Source organism: Rhinatrema bivittatum, chromosome 4 (genome assembly GCF_901001135.1).
Source record: "Rhinatrema bivittatum chromosome 4, aRhiBiv1.1, whole genome shotgun sequence".
In the NCBI taxonomy this organism is placed as follows: Eukaryota; Metazoa; Chordata; class Amphibia; order Gymnophiona; family Rhinatrematidae; genus Rhinatrema; species Rhinatrema bivittatum.
Genome location: NC_042618.1, coordinates 43,426,212 through 43,439,668, shown reverse-complemented (window position 1 = coordinate 43,439,668; position 13,457 = coordinate 43,426,212). Strand labels below are relative to the sequence as shown.

Here is a 13,457-nt window from a genome sequence, read left to right as displayed (position 1 = left end):
CCATTTGGCGAATGACCCTGAATTTCCAAGGTATTTACAAAAGAAATGGGGGGACTTTATGGAATTTAACAGTCAACATAGTGATAATCCGACGCTATTATGGGAAACAGCGAAGACGGTTCTGCGGGGGGATGTAATCAGCTATTCCAGTTTCAAAAAACGTCAATTAGATAAGGAGATTTTAGCGTTAGAACAACAACAACGTCTCTTAAAGAGACAAATTATTGCTTCAGGAACTGAGACGCTTTTACCCCAACTTAAAGCGCTTCAGGTAACGCTAACTGATCTACTCCATACGCGGGCGGCAAAAGCCTTAAGATTTCGGCAGTTCCAATTTTTCCAGCATGGTAATAAGGCTGGGCGGCTACTGGCCCGTTTAATTAAAGCGCAGGAAGCTTCAAAATTGGTAACTAACATGAGAACTACCCAGGGAGCAATAGTGACGACTGCCCCAGATATTGCACAAGTTTTTTCTCAATATTACCAAGCACTCTATTCGGCAGAACAGGTGACAGAAGATGATATAGACCAATTTCTTGCTACATTAGATCTACCTCAGTTATCAGGGGATCACCTCGCGACCCTTCAGAAGCCCATTGGGTTAGCAGAAGTGGCGGAAGCCATAAAAGCCCTTCCCGATCACAAGGCCCCAGGACCTGACGGCCTTACCGCTTTATTTTATAAGTCTCTGTCCCCAGAGCTGACCCCACTGCTTCAGAGCGTGTTTGAAAAGATGGTCGATGCACAGAAAATGCCTAACACTTTGAGAGTGGCTACTATTGTAGTTCTCCCAAAATCCGGCAGGGACCCTATGATACCTTCCTCCTATCGGCCAATTTCCCTACTCAATCTTGACATTAAATTGTATGCTAAGATTTTAGCGACTAGACTAAAGCAACTAATGCCCTTGCTGGTGTCTGCCGACCAAGTGGGTTTTGTGATGGGACGTAGGTCCACGGTCAATGTACACAAGGTGCTAACTGCGTTGGAGGCTTGTCAATTTTCAGCACAGCCGGATCCTTTACTTGTCACGTGTGATGCCGAAAAGGCGTTTGATAGGGTGGCTTGGACATTTCTGCGGAAAGTTTTGATAAAGTTTGGGTTTTGTGGCCGGATACTTGATTACATCACTGTTCTATATTCAAACCCCTCAGCCCGAATATTAGTTAATGGGGTGCTATCCGAAGAATTTTTTTTGGCTCGGGGTACACGGCAGGGTTGCCCTCTCTCGCCACTTTTGTTTATATTGACTGTGGAACCCTTGGTGAGCGCATTAAAAACTGCTCCTGGTGTGCGGGGCATAGCGATAGGTCCTCTGACATATCTTACGCTGTTGTTCGCTGATGATCTTTTGCTCCTACTGTCTCACGCACGCACCTCTCTCCCAAGGGCATTACAGATATTTGCTAGATACCAGTCTTTGTCTGGCTTTAAACTGAATTTAGACAAGACGGAAGCACTGGATGTCTGTGGTACCTTGCGGGATTCGTGGCCGGCGTTTCCGGTATAATGGGCAGATAATACGATTAAATATTTGGGCATTATTATACATTCCAACCCAAAACGTTGGTACTCCTTGAATATTCCCCCTACGATTACTAAGGCTATCGCAAGGATGGAGGGCTGGCAGTCTCTCCCGATCTCTCTCCAGGGTCGTATTGCGCTCATAAAAATGGTAATAGCCCCACAAATTCTTTATAAATTTATGATGTTACCGTTTATCATTTTATCCAAGGATCTCCATACCTTATATAAAGCGCTACGGCATTTTCTATGGAGGGGGAAAAAAGCACGTCTCCCACTACAAACTTTAATGGCCCCGAGATGTCAGGGTGGATATGGACTGCCAGACTTTTTGTCTTATTCTTGGGCGGCGAACTCAAGGTTCTTGGGAGATTGGATCTTCGGCACAGCCGAATACACTGACCCTCAGTTGATTCAAATTATTAGCGCCCCGTGGGACCCTATATATCTCTTGCACTCACCTCCACCAGCGTCTCAGATTACAGCAGTGAAATACCAATTAATACACACTGTTCGAAAGATATGGGGCATAACACGTAGATTATTAAACCTATCGGACCGTGTATCTTTACACTACCCTATGCGAATCTCAAACCTAGCTCACCATACTCAGTTACCTACGGCGCATGCTTTCCAGACTGCTTATAATTGGCCTCTGGCAGATTTACTAGATCAGACTACAGGTGATATATACACTTTTGCTCAATGTCAGGAGAGGTTGGGCTTACGATCTGTTCATTTTCTGCTCTATGCTCAATTACGAGCCAAAGTTCGAGTATTGTTAAAAGACACAAGCGGTAATCTCAATAATACTTGTTATGCTGACTTATTAACCTGTTTTCAAGAAAAGAAAGGCACTTTGTCTTGTCTGTATTCTTTTTATTGTGCTAACCGTTCTTATGGAATCTATGAAAGACTGCTGGTACCATGGTCTTCAGACTGTACAGAAGACTTGTCTGTATCCATGTTGAAACATTCATATACTGCTCTTTACCAAGTGTCTGGAAGTGTTGCCCTACGGGAACTACAACAGAGAATCTTTCATCGTATAGTTTATTCACCGACACGTGCTTATCAAATGGGTGTTGCTGCATCACCTGATTGTCCTAAATGCTCCCACTCTCCTGCATCCCTAATCCATTGTTTATGGGCCTGTCCCAGAATACAGGCTTTTTGGGAAAAAATAAGAGCTCTACTTTCCAAGCTTTTTCACATGGAGGTTACATGGTCCTGCTCTTTTTGCCTCCTGAATAATGACAATGGTGACAGTAGTACCAATATTGATAATGTCCTTTTTCTATCTAAAGCATGTCTCATTGCTAAAAAGTGCATCTTACTACATTGGCTGGATCGGGACTCACCCACTGAGACAATGTGGACAAGCCAAATGACAGAGCTTTACCAATTGGAATATGGTACGAAATATAAACAATTTTCTTATAAGAAAAAATGCTTCTTTGCAGAAATATGGAGGGTTTACTATGATTCCTTGCCCCTCAGCACGCGAATATTGGTTCCACTTCAGACGGAGAGACTTTAATGGGCAGTCTCCTTCTCTTTTTCGAACATGCCAGTGTAGTAATGGTTGCTGGTCGGTCGTCCCTTGGGAATGGTGCTTGTTCTTTATTCTCTATGCGAGGTTAAGGGTGCCACCCTGGTCCTACTTACTTTGGATAGATATAATTACATGTATGTCATCGGTTGATGGGAAACTGTTTCTTGACGACGCCGTATGTATGTAACATGCATTGTTTGTCTACATGGTGATCACTGTTCCATCCGGGGAGGGGGGGGGGGGAACGAGTTGGAAAATTGTAAAAGAAGGTGTGTACTTTGTTGTTTCTGTTAATGTTTTTTCTCCTTGACGTGTTGTCGTAGTACCTCCTTCAATAAAAAACTTTATTACAAAAAAAAAAAAAAAATTCAAGGGTTGGCCGGGTACATGCCTACAACCTACAGTGCAGGAAGCTCCACCTGCTCCTCAGCAGGTGCAATTTTCTGCATGAACATTCGTGTGCATTTTTTTCAAAAATCAAAAGCATGGGCATCAACGCTTTCCCCAACCCTGACTCCGTCCCCCGGAACACCTCTTCCTAGTGCGAGTAAAAGCATGTGCACAGTGAGACTTCACGCATTAGGAAGAGGCATCTCAGGTTTTGCGCGGACTTTAATGCGCACAACTTCCTAGGCCAGATTGACAAACTAAAGAGTAGCAACTCACCTGGACCGGATGGTATGCATCCTAGGGTTCTGAAGGAACTCAAAAATGAAATTTCTGATCTATTAGTTAAAATTTGTAACCTATCATTAAAATCATCCATTGTACCTGAAGACTGGAGGGTGGTCAATGTAACCCCAATATTTAAAAAAGGCTCCAGGGGCGATCCGGGTAACTATAGACCAGTGAGCCTGACTTCAGTGCCAGGAAAAATAGTGGAAACTATTCTCAAGATCAAAATCGTAGAGCATATAGAAAGACATGATTTAATGGGACATAGTCAACATGGATTTACCCAAGGGAAGTCTTGCCTAACAAATCTGCTTCATTTTTTTGAAGGGGTTAATAAACATGTGGATAAGAGGTGAACCGGTAGATGTAGTGTATTTGGATTTTCAGAAGGCGTTTGACAAAGTCCCTCATGAGAGGCTTCTACGAAAACTAAAAAGTCATGGGATAGGAGGCGATGTCCTTTCGTGGATTACAAACCGGTTAAAAGACAGGAAACAGAGAGTAGGATTAAATGGTCAATTTTCTCAGTGGAAAAGGGTAAACAGTGGCGTGCCTCAGGGATCTGTACTTGGACCGGTGCTTTTCAACATATATATAAATGATCTGGAAAGGAATACAATGAGTGAGGTTATCAAATTTGCGGATGATACAAAATTATTCAGAGTAGTTAAATCACAAGCAGACTGTGATACATTACAGGAGGACCTTGCAAGACTGGAAGATTGGGCATCCAAATGGCAGATGAAATTTAATGTGGACAAGTGCAAGGTGTTGCATATAGGGAAAAATAACCTTTGCTGTAGTTACACGATGTTAGGTTCCATATTAGGAGCTACCACCCAGGAAAAAGATCTAGGCATCATAGTGGATAATACCGGTACTTTAAAATAGCTCAGTGTGCTGCAGCAGTCAAAAAACGTAAACAGAATGTTAGGAATTATTAGGAAGGGAATGGTTAATAGAATGGAAAATGTCATAATGCCTCTGTATCGCTCCATGGTGAGACCGCACCTTGAATACTGTGTACATTTCTTGTCGCCGCATCTCAAAAAAGATATAGTTGCGATGGAGAAGGTACAGAGAAGGGCAACCAAAATGATAAAGGGAATGGAACAGCTCCCCTATGAGGAAAGGCTGAAGAGGTTAGGGCTGTTCAGCTTGGAGAAGAGACGGCTGAGGGGGGATATGATAGAGGTGTTTAAGATCATGAGAGGTCTTGAACGAGTAGATGTGAATCGGTTATTTACACTTTCGAATAATAAAAGGACTAGGGGGCATTCCATGAAGTTAGCAAGTAACACATTTAAGACTAATCGGAGAAAATTCTTTTTCACTCAATGCACAATAAAGCTCTGCAATTTGTTGCCAGAGGAGGTGGTTAGTGCAGTTAGTGTAGCTGGGTTCAAAAAAGGTTTGGATAAGTTCTTGGAGGAGAAGTCCATTAACGACTATTAATCAATTATACTTAGGGAATAGCCACTGCTATTACTTGCATCAGTAGCATGGGATCTTCTTAGTGTTTGGGTAATTGCCAGGTTCTTGTGGCCTGGTTTTGGCCTCTGTTGGAAACAGGATGCCGGGCTCGATGGACCCTCGGTCTGACCCAGCATGGCGATTTCTTATGTTCTTATGTTCTAATGGTTAGCTAAGTGCCACTTACAGACATAACACGGGTTTATGAGCCTAAGCCATTTTGAAAATCAAGCCCTATAGAAATAGGAACAGTTTGTTTTATCCAGAAACCGACCGACTGATCAACTCCTAATAACATTTACACTTTATCTCCCTTGCCCACAGTCTTGCGCTGCCATTACTTATACCGTTAAGAATCCAGGCTATAGACCCTTGCCAGGGCCAGGGGAAGCAGTTCCACAATTTCAGAGACAGAAGGAGCAGAACTGCCATTAGTACAGAGTGCTGCTTGCAGGCTCAACTCAAAGAAGGCTGGGCACCAGTGAACAGAAGATCTCTCTCTCCCAACCTCCCCCTCACCCCTATCCCAGGTGTAGTGCTGCACTTGTGTGTGACCTGTGATCAGAAGCTGATGCTCCTGTGCTGAAGGAGCAGTTCTTGAGTGCACATGGAGATTATGGCACACAGGAGAGGAACATGAGAGTTGTGCAATGCACATAGGATCAGCCTGTGTCGAGCCCAGAGTTTCTACAGTAGGATGCCAGGATAGGGCGAAAGGGATGGATAAATGCTGGTGGGGCTGAGGGGAAGACACAGAGGGGAATTGTATTCAGATTATTTTAGGAAGTTAGTTAAGTAGACATTGTACGTGAAGGTAAGTTTAGTTATGGATCAAAAAAAATCTGCAATAATTGATAAATGTGGATCTATATATATATATATATATATTTATTTATTTAACATTTTTCTATACCGACATTCGCACGAGACATCACATCGGTTTCCAGACAACAGAAAATTCAGCCAACTGGGCTTTACATTGCAACTGATATTATAACTAGAGGGGGGGAGGGACGGGGTGGGGCAGGGAAGCAATTTGGAAATTTATGTGTATACAAGGAACAAAGGGCTTAATGAAAGGGCTTCCCTGGCAGGAAGTGATGTCAGCCGGATGGGCAGGTTCGCTGGCATCGGTCTGCGGCGTGTTCGGGCAGGAGACGGCTTCAGCTCCAACTCGGACCCCGATGGGTCTCCCGGGCCAATTGCCATGAGTACGAGGGGAGCGAGGGAGGCGGAGACGGCGAGCAGCAGGTACGCTGATCCGGCGCAAAAGGAGGACAATGGGCTTGCCTGCTTGATTTTAAAGGGCTTCCCTGGCAGGAAGTGATGTCAGCCGGGTGGGCAGGTTTGCTGGCGTCGGTCTGCGGCGTGTTCAGGCAGGAGACGGCTTCAGCTCCGACTCAGACCCCGATGGGTCTCCCGGGCCGATTGCCACGAGTACGAGGGGAGCGAGGGAAGCGGAGACGGCGAGCGGCAGGTACGCTGATCCGGCGCAAAAGGAGGACAATGGGCTTGCCTGCTTGATTTTAAAGGGCTTCCCTGGCAGGAAGTGATGTCAGCCAGGTAGGTGGGTTCGCTGGCGTCGGTCTGCGGCGTGTTCGGGCAGGAGACGGCTTCAGCTCCGACTCGGACCCCGATGGATCTCCCGGGCCGATTGCCACGAGTACGAGGGGAGCGAGGGAAGCGGAGACGGCAAGCGGCAGGTACGCTGATCCGGCGCAAATATATATATATATATATATACACACACACACACACACACACACACACACACACACACACACATTGCACATAGCTTAGCATAAGAAAGGCCTGAAATTGTACAATGTCATCATTGTTTTTCTTTAATTATGCTGCTTTGAACTAATGAGCTAAAGGATAAGCAAGGATACTCTGTTCTTACTACATTTGTTTTTCTAAGAGATAACACTGATAAGGTCCAGTGTTCAGAGACTAGCACATGATACCTCCTTAATAGCCATAGCTGGGCTATAAATTCTATTGTAACTGTAAGTCTTAATTGGAGACAACTTAAGGAGTTGCATCTGGCTTGGCTAATGTCAGAAATATGAGTGTAAGACAGAACACCTAACACTTGCAGATGCTGGAAAAATACCAGAGAAAAGTAAGGTTATAAGAGACTGCAAGTAACATTTATGATTTTATTATGTAAACCGTAGCGATAGAATTTTACTGTGCAATGGTATATAAAAACTGTACAAATAACTAACAACATTCTTTGAATGGCCCACAGACAGGAACAAGCAGCTGGTTTGTGGAGTTCCCGAGCTCAAACAGCCTTCCGTTTTTTCAAGAAGATGCTATCTCATAGAAAGGAAGGCCTATGAGGAAAGTATTTCCTATATAAAACTCTTTTCCTTATTTCTATCTTTGTTATAACTACTATTTGTCTTGATTAATCTACGTAATGCTTATTGTACTGCTGTGTGTTTATTGCTGATATTTACTTTTGATAGTGTCTTTGCTGATTTTATAATTTTCTACTAATTATTTACCATATTTAATAAACTAAGATTTGCTTTTACAAGATTGTGTGTTGAGTGTTCTATGGCTTAATATTACACCACTCAGCCCATCATACCTGGGAATCTGGATAGTTTCAGGGCATGGGGATAGGGGAATCTCGATATGTCTATAGTGGAGTGAGAAGTGGTTGATGCTGCAGTGAGGGAGAGAAGAAACTGACATGAGGATAGATAGATAGATACCACTGCAGAGTCGGGGGAGAGAGATAGGATGCTACTACAGGTGGGGAGAGAAAGGGGAATCTGGATGTTGTTGGGGCTTGACAGGGGGAGAGAGGGTTTGTGATAGGTGGGTTAGGGTGGGTTGATGGAGTACAGTGGGAGATGCTGTGCCAGAGCTGATGCTACCTCCAAAGAAGGGAGAAAGAGAGAGAGAGAGAGACAGAGAGAGAGAGGACGAATATCTTTCTGAGGGCTGAGGAGAGAAATAAGGGGATGCAAAGATGAAGGTAGTTGTGAGAAAGAGAGCGATAAGGATGCTGGGGACTTGGAGGTGAGAGGAAGAAAAGGGGAAAGAAAACAGTTTCTCAGTAGCGTATGGTTCAGAGAAAGGTATCTTCAAAGGATTCTAAAATAACAGAGGAGTTAGGGTATCTTGGTAAAGAAATTCCAATAAAAACATACATAGCCCATTAGCCTATAAGTTAAGAACAGATTAAGTTAAAAGATTCCACATTATCCCTGTCAACTGCTAAGAAAATTGTACATACAAATAAAAAAGTACCTTGAAATGTCTGTATGCTAATGCCATAAGTTTAAAAATGTCTAGCACTGAATGAAGAGCTAGACTTAATTAGTATCTCAGAGGCTTGGTGGAAGAATGATAACCAATGAGATGGTGCTATATCAAGGTACAAATTATATCGCAATGATAGGGTGGATCAATTTGGTAGGGGGAGGAGTGGTGATTTATGTTAGGGAGGGCATAGAGTCCAACAGGATAAAGATCTTACAGGAGACTAAATGCACAATAAAATCTTTATGCATGATGGGGGAGAGTATAGCGATGGGGGGTGTACTACCGTCCACCTGGCCAAAACAAAAAATTATATGATGAAATGCTAATGGAAATTAGGGAAGCTAACAAATTTGGCAACACAGTAATAGTGGGAGATTTCAATTACCACAATACTGACTGGGTAAATGTCACATCAGGACATGCTAGGGAGGTAACGTTTCTAGCTGAACTACGTAAACAACTTCTTCATGGAGCAGCTAGTTCTGGAACCAACAAAAGGAGGAGCCTTTTTAGACATTCTTAGTAGAACACAGGATTTGGTGCGAGAGGTAATGGTAGTGGGGTCATTCAGCAACTGTGATCATAATGCGATCAAATTTGAGTTTATGACTGGAGGGAGGACATTATGCAAATCTACTGCTCTAGCATTTAACTTTCCAAAGGGAGACTGATGAAATGATAAAAGGTCAAGCTACAAGGGTATAGAGTTTACATCAGACATGGACATTGTTTAAAAATACCATCTTAGAAGCCCGGACCAGATGTATTCCATCTATCAGAAAAGGCAGAAGAAAGGCTAAATGATTGCCAGCATTGTTAAAAGGTGAGGTGAAAGAGGCTATTCTAGCCAAAAGAATGTATTTCAAAAACTATAGAAAAGATCCAACAGAACAAACTAGGAGAAAAAATAAGCTTAGTCAAGTTAGATGTAAAACACTGAAAAGTCAGGTATAAAGAATTTGAAAAAAAAGCTGACTGAAGAGTCAAAAACTCATAATAAAACCTTGTTTAAATATATCTGCAGCAGAAAAACTGTGAAGGAGTCAGTTGGACCCTTAGCTGATCAAGCGGTTAAAGGAGCATTTAGGGAAAACAAGGCCATAGCAGAAAAACTAAATTAATTCTTTGCTTTCGTTTTTACTGGAGGATTTTGGGGAGATACCTGTGCCCCAAATGGTATTTATTGGTGATAATTCAGAAGCACTGAAACAAATCACAGTGAACATGGATGATGTAAAAGGGCAGATTGACAAACTAAAGAGAACCAAACTGCCTGGATCAGATGGTTACACTCCAGAGTTCAGAAAACTCAAAAATAAAATTGTAGATCTATTACTAATAATTTAACATAGTAACAAAGCAATGATGGCACAAAAAGACCAAATAGTCCATCCAGTCTGCCCAGCAAGTTTCTTGTGGTAGTAATTACTGCTCCATGCAGGTTACCCCCATGTTTCTGTTATGGGTAGTAACTGCCACTCTGTGCAAGTTACCCCCAAACCTTATGTTAAGGATAGTAATATTAATTTATTTATTTCTGCATTCTTATATATCGTTCCCATAGAATGAATCTGGTCGGTGTGGTTTACAGCATCAAAAATGCAATACAATCATCAAATACAAAAAAACTACTATAATACTTCCAATAAAACCAAATAAAATAAAATAAAAACTTAAACTATAACATAAATACTGCATATAAAGGGTGCATATTACCACCATCCCATACCCAAAATATAACTAAATGGTTAAGGTGGAAAAAGCCAACATTTCACCTGTTTACGGAAGGTCAGATAATTCTCTAACCGTACTTCAGGCAGAGCTAAGTTCCAAATTTCCAGACCAGATACGGAAAACAGTCTTCTCTGAATAGATGTTTTCCTCACCTCTTTAACTTTTGGTACTGGAGCAGACCGAAGACTTCTACTTGGTCAAGATGTAAACACCTAGCTCCCTCACCATGCACCAGCTTAAACATAGTAATCTGAACTGCACCTTTGATCTAACGAGAAGCCAGTGTAACTGTCTCAAGAATGGAGCTGAACTCACTCTTCTGGGACAAGAGTATATTAGCCTCACTGCCATATTTTGCATAACTTGGAGCCACTGAATACCTTTTGCCAGTAACCCCACCAGAAGGTCATGACAATTATCTAGCATGGGTAGTACCAAAGCTTGCAAAACAAATCTAAAATCTGCCTGTGACAACATCCTTTGAATTCTCTTTAGCAACCTCAATTTTAAAAATATGCCTTTCATCACATTCAAAATATGATACACTAGTGACCATAAAACGTCACATCACACACCTAAATTCTTAAACTTCTGGACACTTGCCAACTCCATGCCATCTAGTTTAATCTTCAATGGGTAATTTAGAGAATCCTCCACACTAATGCACGTCCATTCTGTTTTTCCAATGTTTAAAACCAATTGGTTTCTACAAAACCACTGTGATAGCACTTCCAAGCTCTTATTAATCTTATCTAAAGTTGCAGCTGAATCCTGCCCTGCTGGAATCCCTAATTACACATCATCTACATAAAGAAATCCCTTAAAACCAAATGACTTACAAATAGCCCACCGTGGGCACATAAATAAGTTGAATAACAAAGGTGACAGTGAGGAGCCCTGAGGGGACCCCACATTCAAGAGCAAAGTCCACTGAAAAACGTCCATGTACTAACACTGCCGCTGAGCTCCCTTTCAAAAATGAGTTCAACTAGGCTAGCACATGGCCCCGCCAATCCCACTTCTTGTCATCTTTCCAACAGAAGATCATGATTAATCAGATCAAATGCACAAGACAGATCTAAAGGGATCAGAAAGACGGATTCTGACCTGTCCCTGCGGCGGAAAACGTCTCCCGGAGCAGCCACCATTGCAGTCTGGAATTCATCCAAGCCCTTCATTTCCTCCGAATAAGAACTCAGCTGAGAACATGCAACTCTCTCAATAATTTTAGCAAGTAATGGGCTATGAGCCACTGGCCTACTAATGTTCGAAACCAAGCAACAGTCAAACCCATAACAGAATTACTGCTAGCAACGTTTTTACGGGGTGAGCAGCCTTCTTGATGCTGCTGCTTGAAGGTGCTTTGCTTTTGGACTTGGCCACAAAAGCAGTCCTGTGCTTTTTCCCTAATGTCTGCATATCAGTACCACGGACCGTAAAAGTCAGGGCCCTCCATTGGCTGTCATTCGAATCCAATTCCCCTTTTTCCCCCCCGCCATCAAAGAGGAGAGCGATGTTGCAGTTGCGTCAAAATCATATAAGCTAAGTAATCCTCATGCCTTCTGTTAGGAATAGTAGCTGCCACCCCATGCAAGTTACCCCCCCCCCCCCCATGCACACTTTTCTTAATTTCCAATTCCAGCATTTAGGGATCCACCTACATTAAAACTGTCTGTTGTACCTGAAAATTGTAGCTTGGCCAATGTGACACTGATCTTTAAAAGGGACTCCAGGGGTGATCTGGGAAACTATAAACCGATAAGCTTGAGTTCGGTGCCGGGAAAAATCATAGAAACTATTCTAAAGCATAAAATCACAGAACATATAGAAAAGCATGTTTTAATGGGACAAAGCCAACATGCATTTACACAAGGGAAGTCTTGCCTCACCAATCTACTATATTTTTTAATAAACATGTGGATAATGGTGATCCAGTGGATATAAATGCATTTGTATTTTCAGAAGGCATTTGAGTTCCTCATGAGAAAAAATCAAAGTCATGTGATAGGAGACAATGTCCTACTGTGCATTGCAAACTGGTTAAAATATAGGAAACAAGAAGTAGGAATTAATTGTCATCCATTGCTCCTACCATGTGATAGGAGCCGGCCAATGGCACCGATAGCCCCTGTCACATGGTAAGGGCAAAGGGCCATCGGCGCCATTTTGATTAGTGGCAGCCGACAGCCCGAGAGCAGGAGATTGCTCCCGGGACCCCCGCTGGACCACCAGGTACTTTAGGAAAGTTTGGGGGGGGGGGGGTCGGGAGGGTGGAGGATGCTAAATAATTAGATTTAAAGGGTCGGGATGGGTTTGGGGTTTTTTCTGTGTGCCCTTTCTTTCCCCCCCCCCCCCCAAACGTTAAGAAAACTCCACGAAAGGGAAGGGTCAGGATTTAAGAAGCAAAAAGCAAGGTGAGCTTTAGGCAGGACTTGACGATGGCCAGAGAGGGGACGAGATGCACCAACTCAGAAAGGCTGTTCCAGGCGTACGGTGCAGCAAGGTGGTAAGCACGGAGTCAAGAGTTGGCATCAGAGCAGAGGTAAAAGCAGCTTAGCCTGTGATCAGAGGTCATGTGAAGGGTTTTAGGGGAAGGTAAGAAAGGAGAGATCATTAGGAAGTGAAGCGTGAAGGCATCTGTAGGTGAGGTGGAGAAGCTTGAATAGTGTGTGAATGGGGAATCAGTGTAGTGGCTTGAGAAGGGGGTTGCATGGTTGTAATTAGAATGCATTGCTGAGTTCTGAACAGACTTAGGAAGAGGAGGTTGCAGTATTATTATTATTATTATTATTATTTTATATACTGACATTCGATCTGAGATCTTACATCGGTTTTACATTCAGAATTCAAACAGCAAACCCAATGCTGGAAGGGCTGTGCAAACTGTTTCTACTATCACAGATGGATTCAGAAAAAAAAAATATAGATGCTCCATGCCACCATCACTGATTCCTGCCAAAATATGAACTTCTAGAATTAAAGCGCATGCAAAAAAAAAAAAAAACAACAAAAAGAACTAGCTGCAGCCAGCCACGCTTGTAACAATGTCTACGGCTGCATACAATAAATATGCAAGGCACAGTTTATTGGAACTAATTGAGTAGTCTGATGCTGTGAACAAAAACCCATTAGTCATTTAGTGGTAGTGCTAATATTGCTCTGAATATCCTGCAGTTTCATTAGAAGCACATAGCTTCAATACCCTAATCAT

At 42.7% G+C, this 13,457-nt stretch overlaps 1 protein-coding gene across 4 annotated transcripts in view; it reads right to left on the bottom strand.

Moving 5' to 3' along the window:
• Window positions 1–13,457, bottom strand: part of KIF26A (kinesin family member 26A) — a 234,830-nt gene that overhangs the window by 98,802 nt on the left and 122,571 nt on the right. The gene's annotated exons all lie outside the window — the stretch shown is intronic.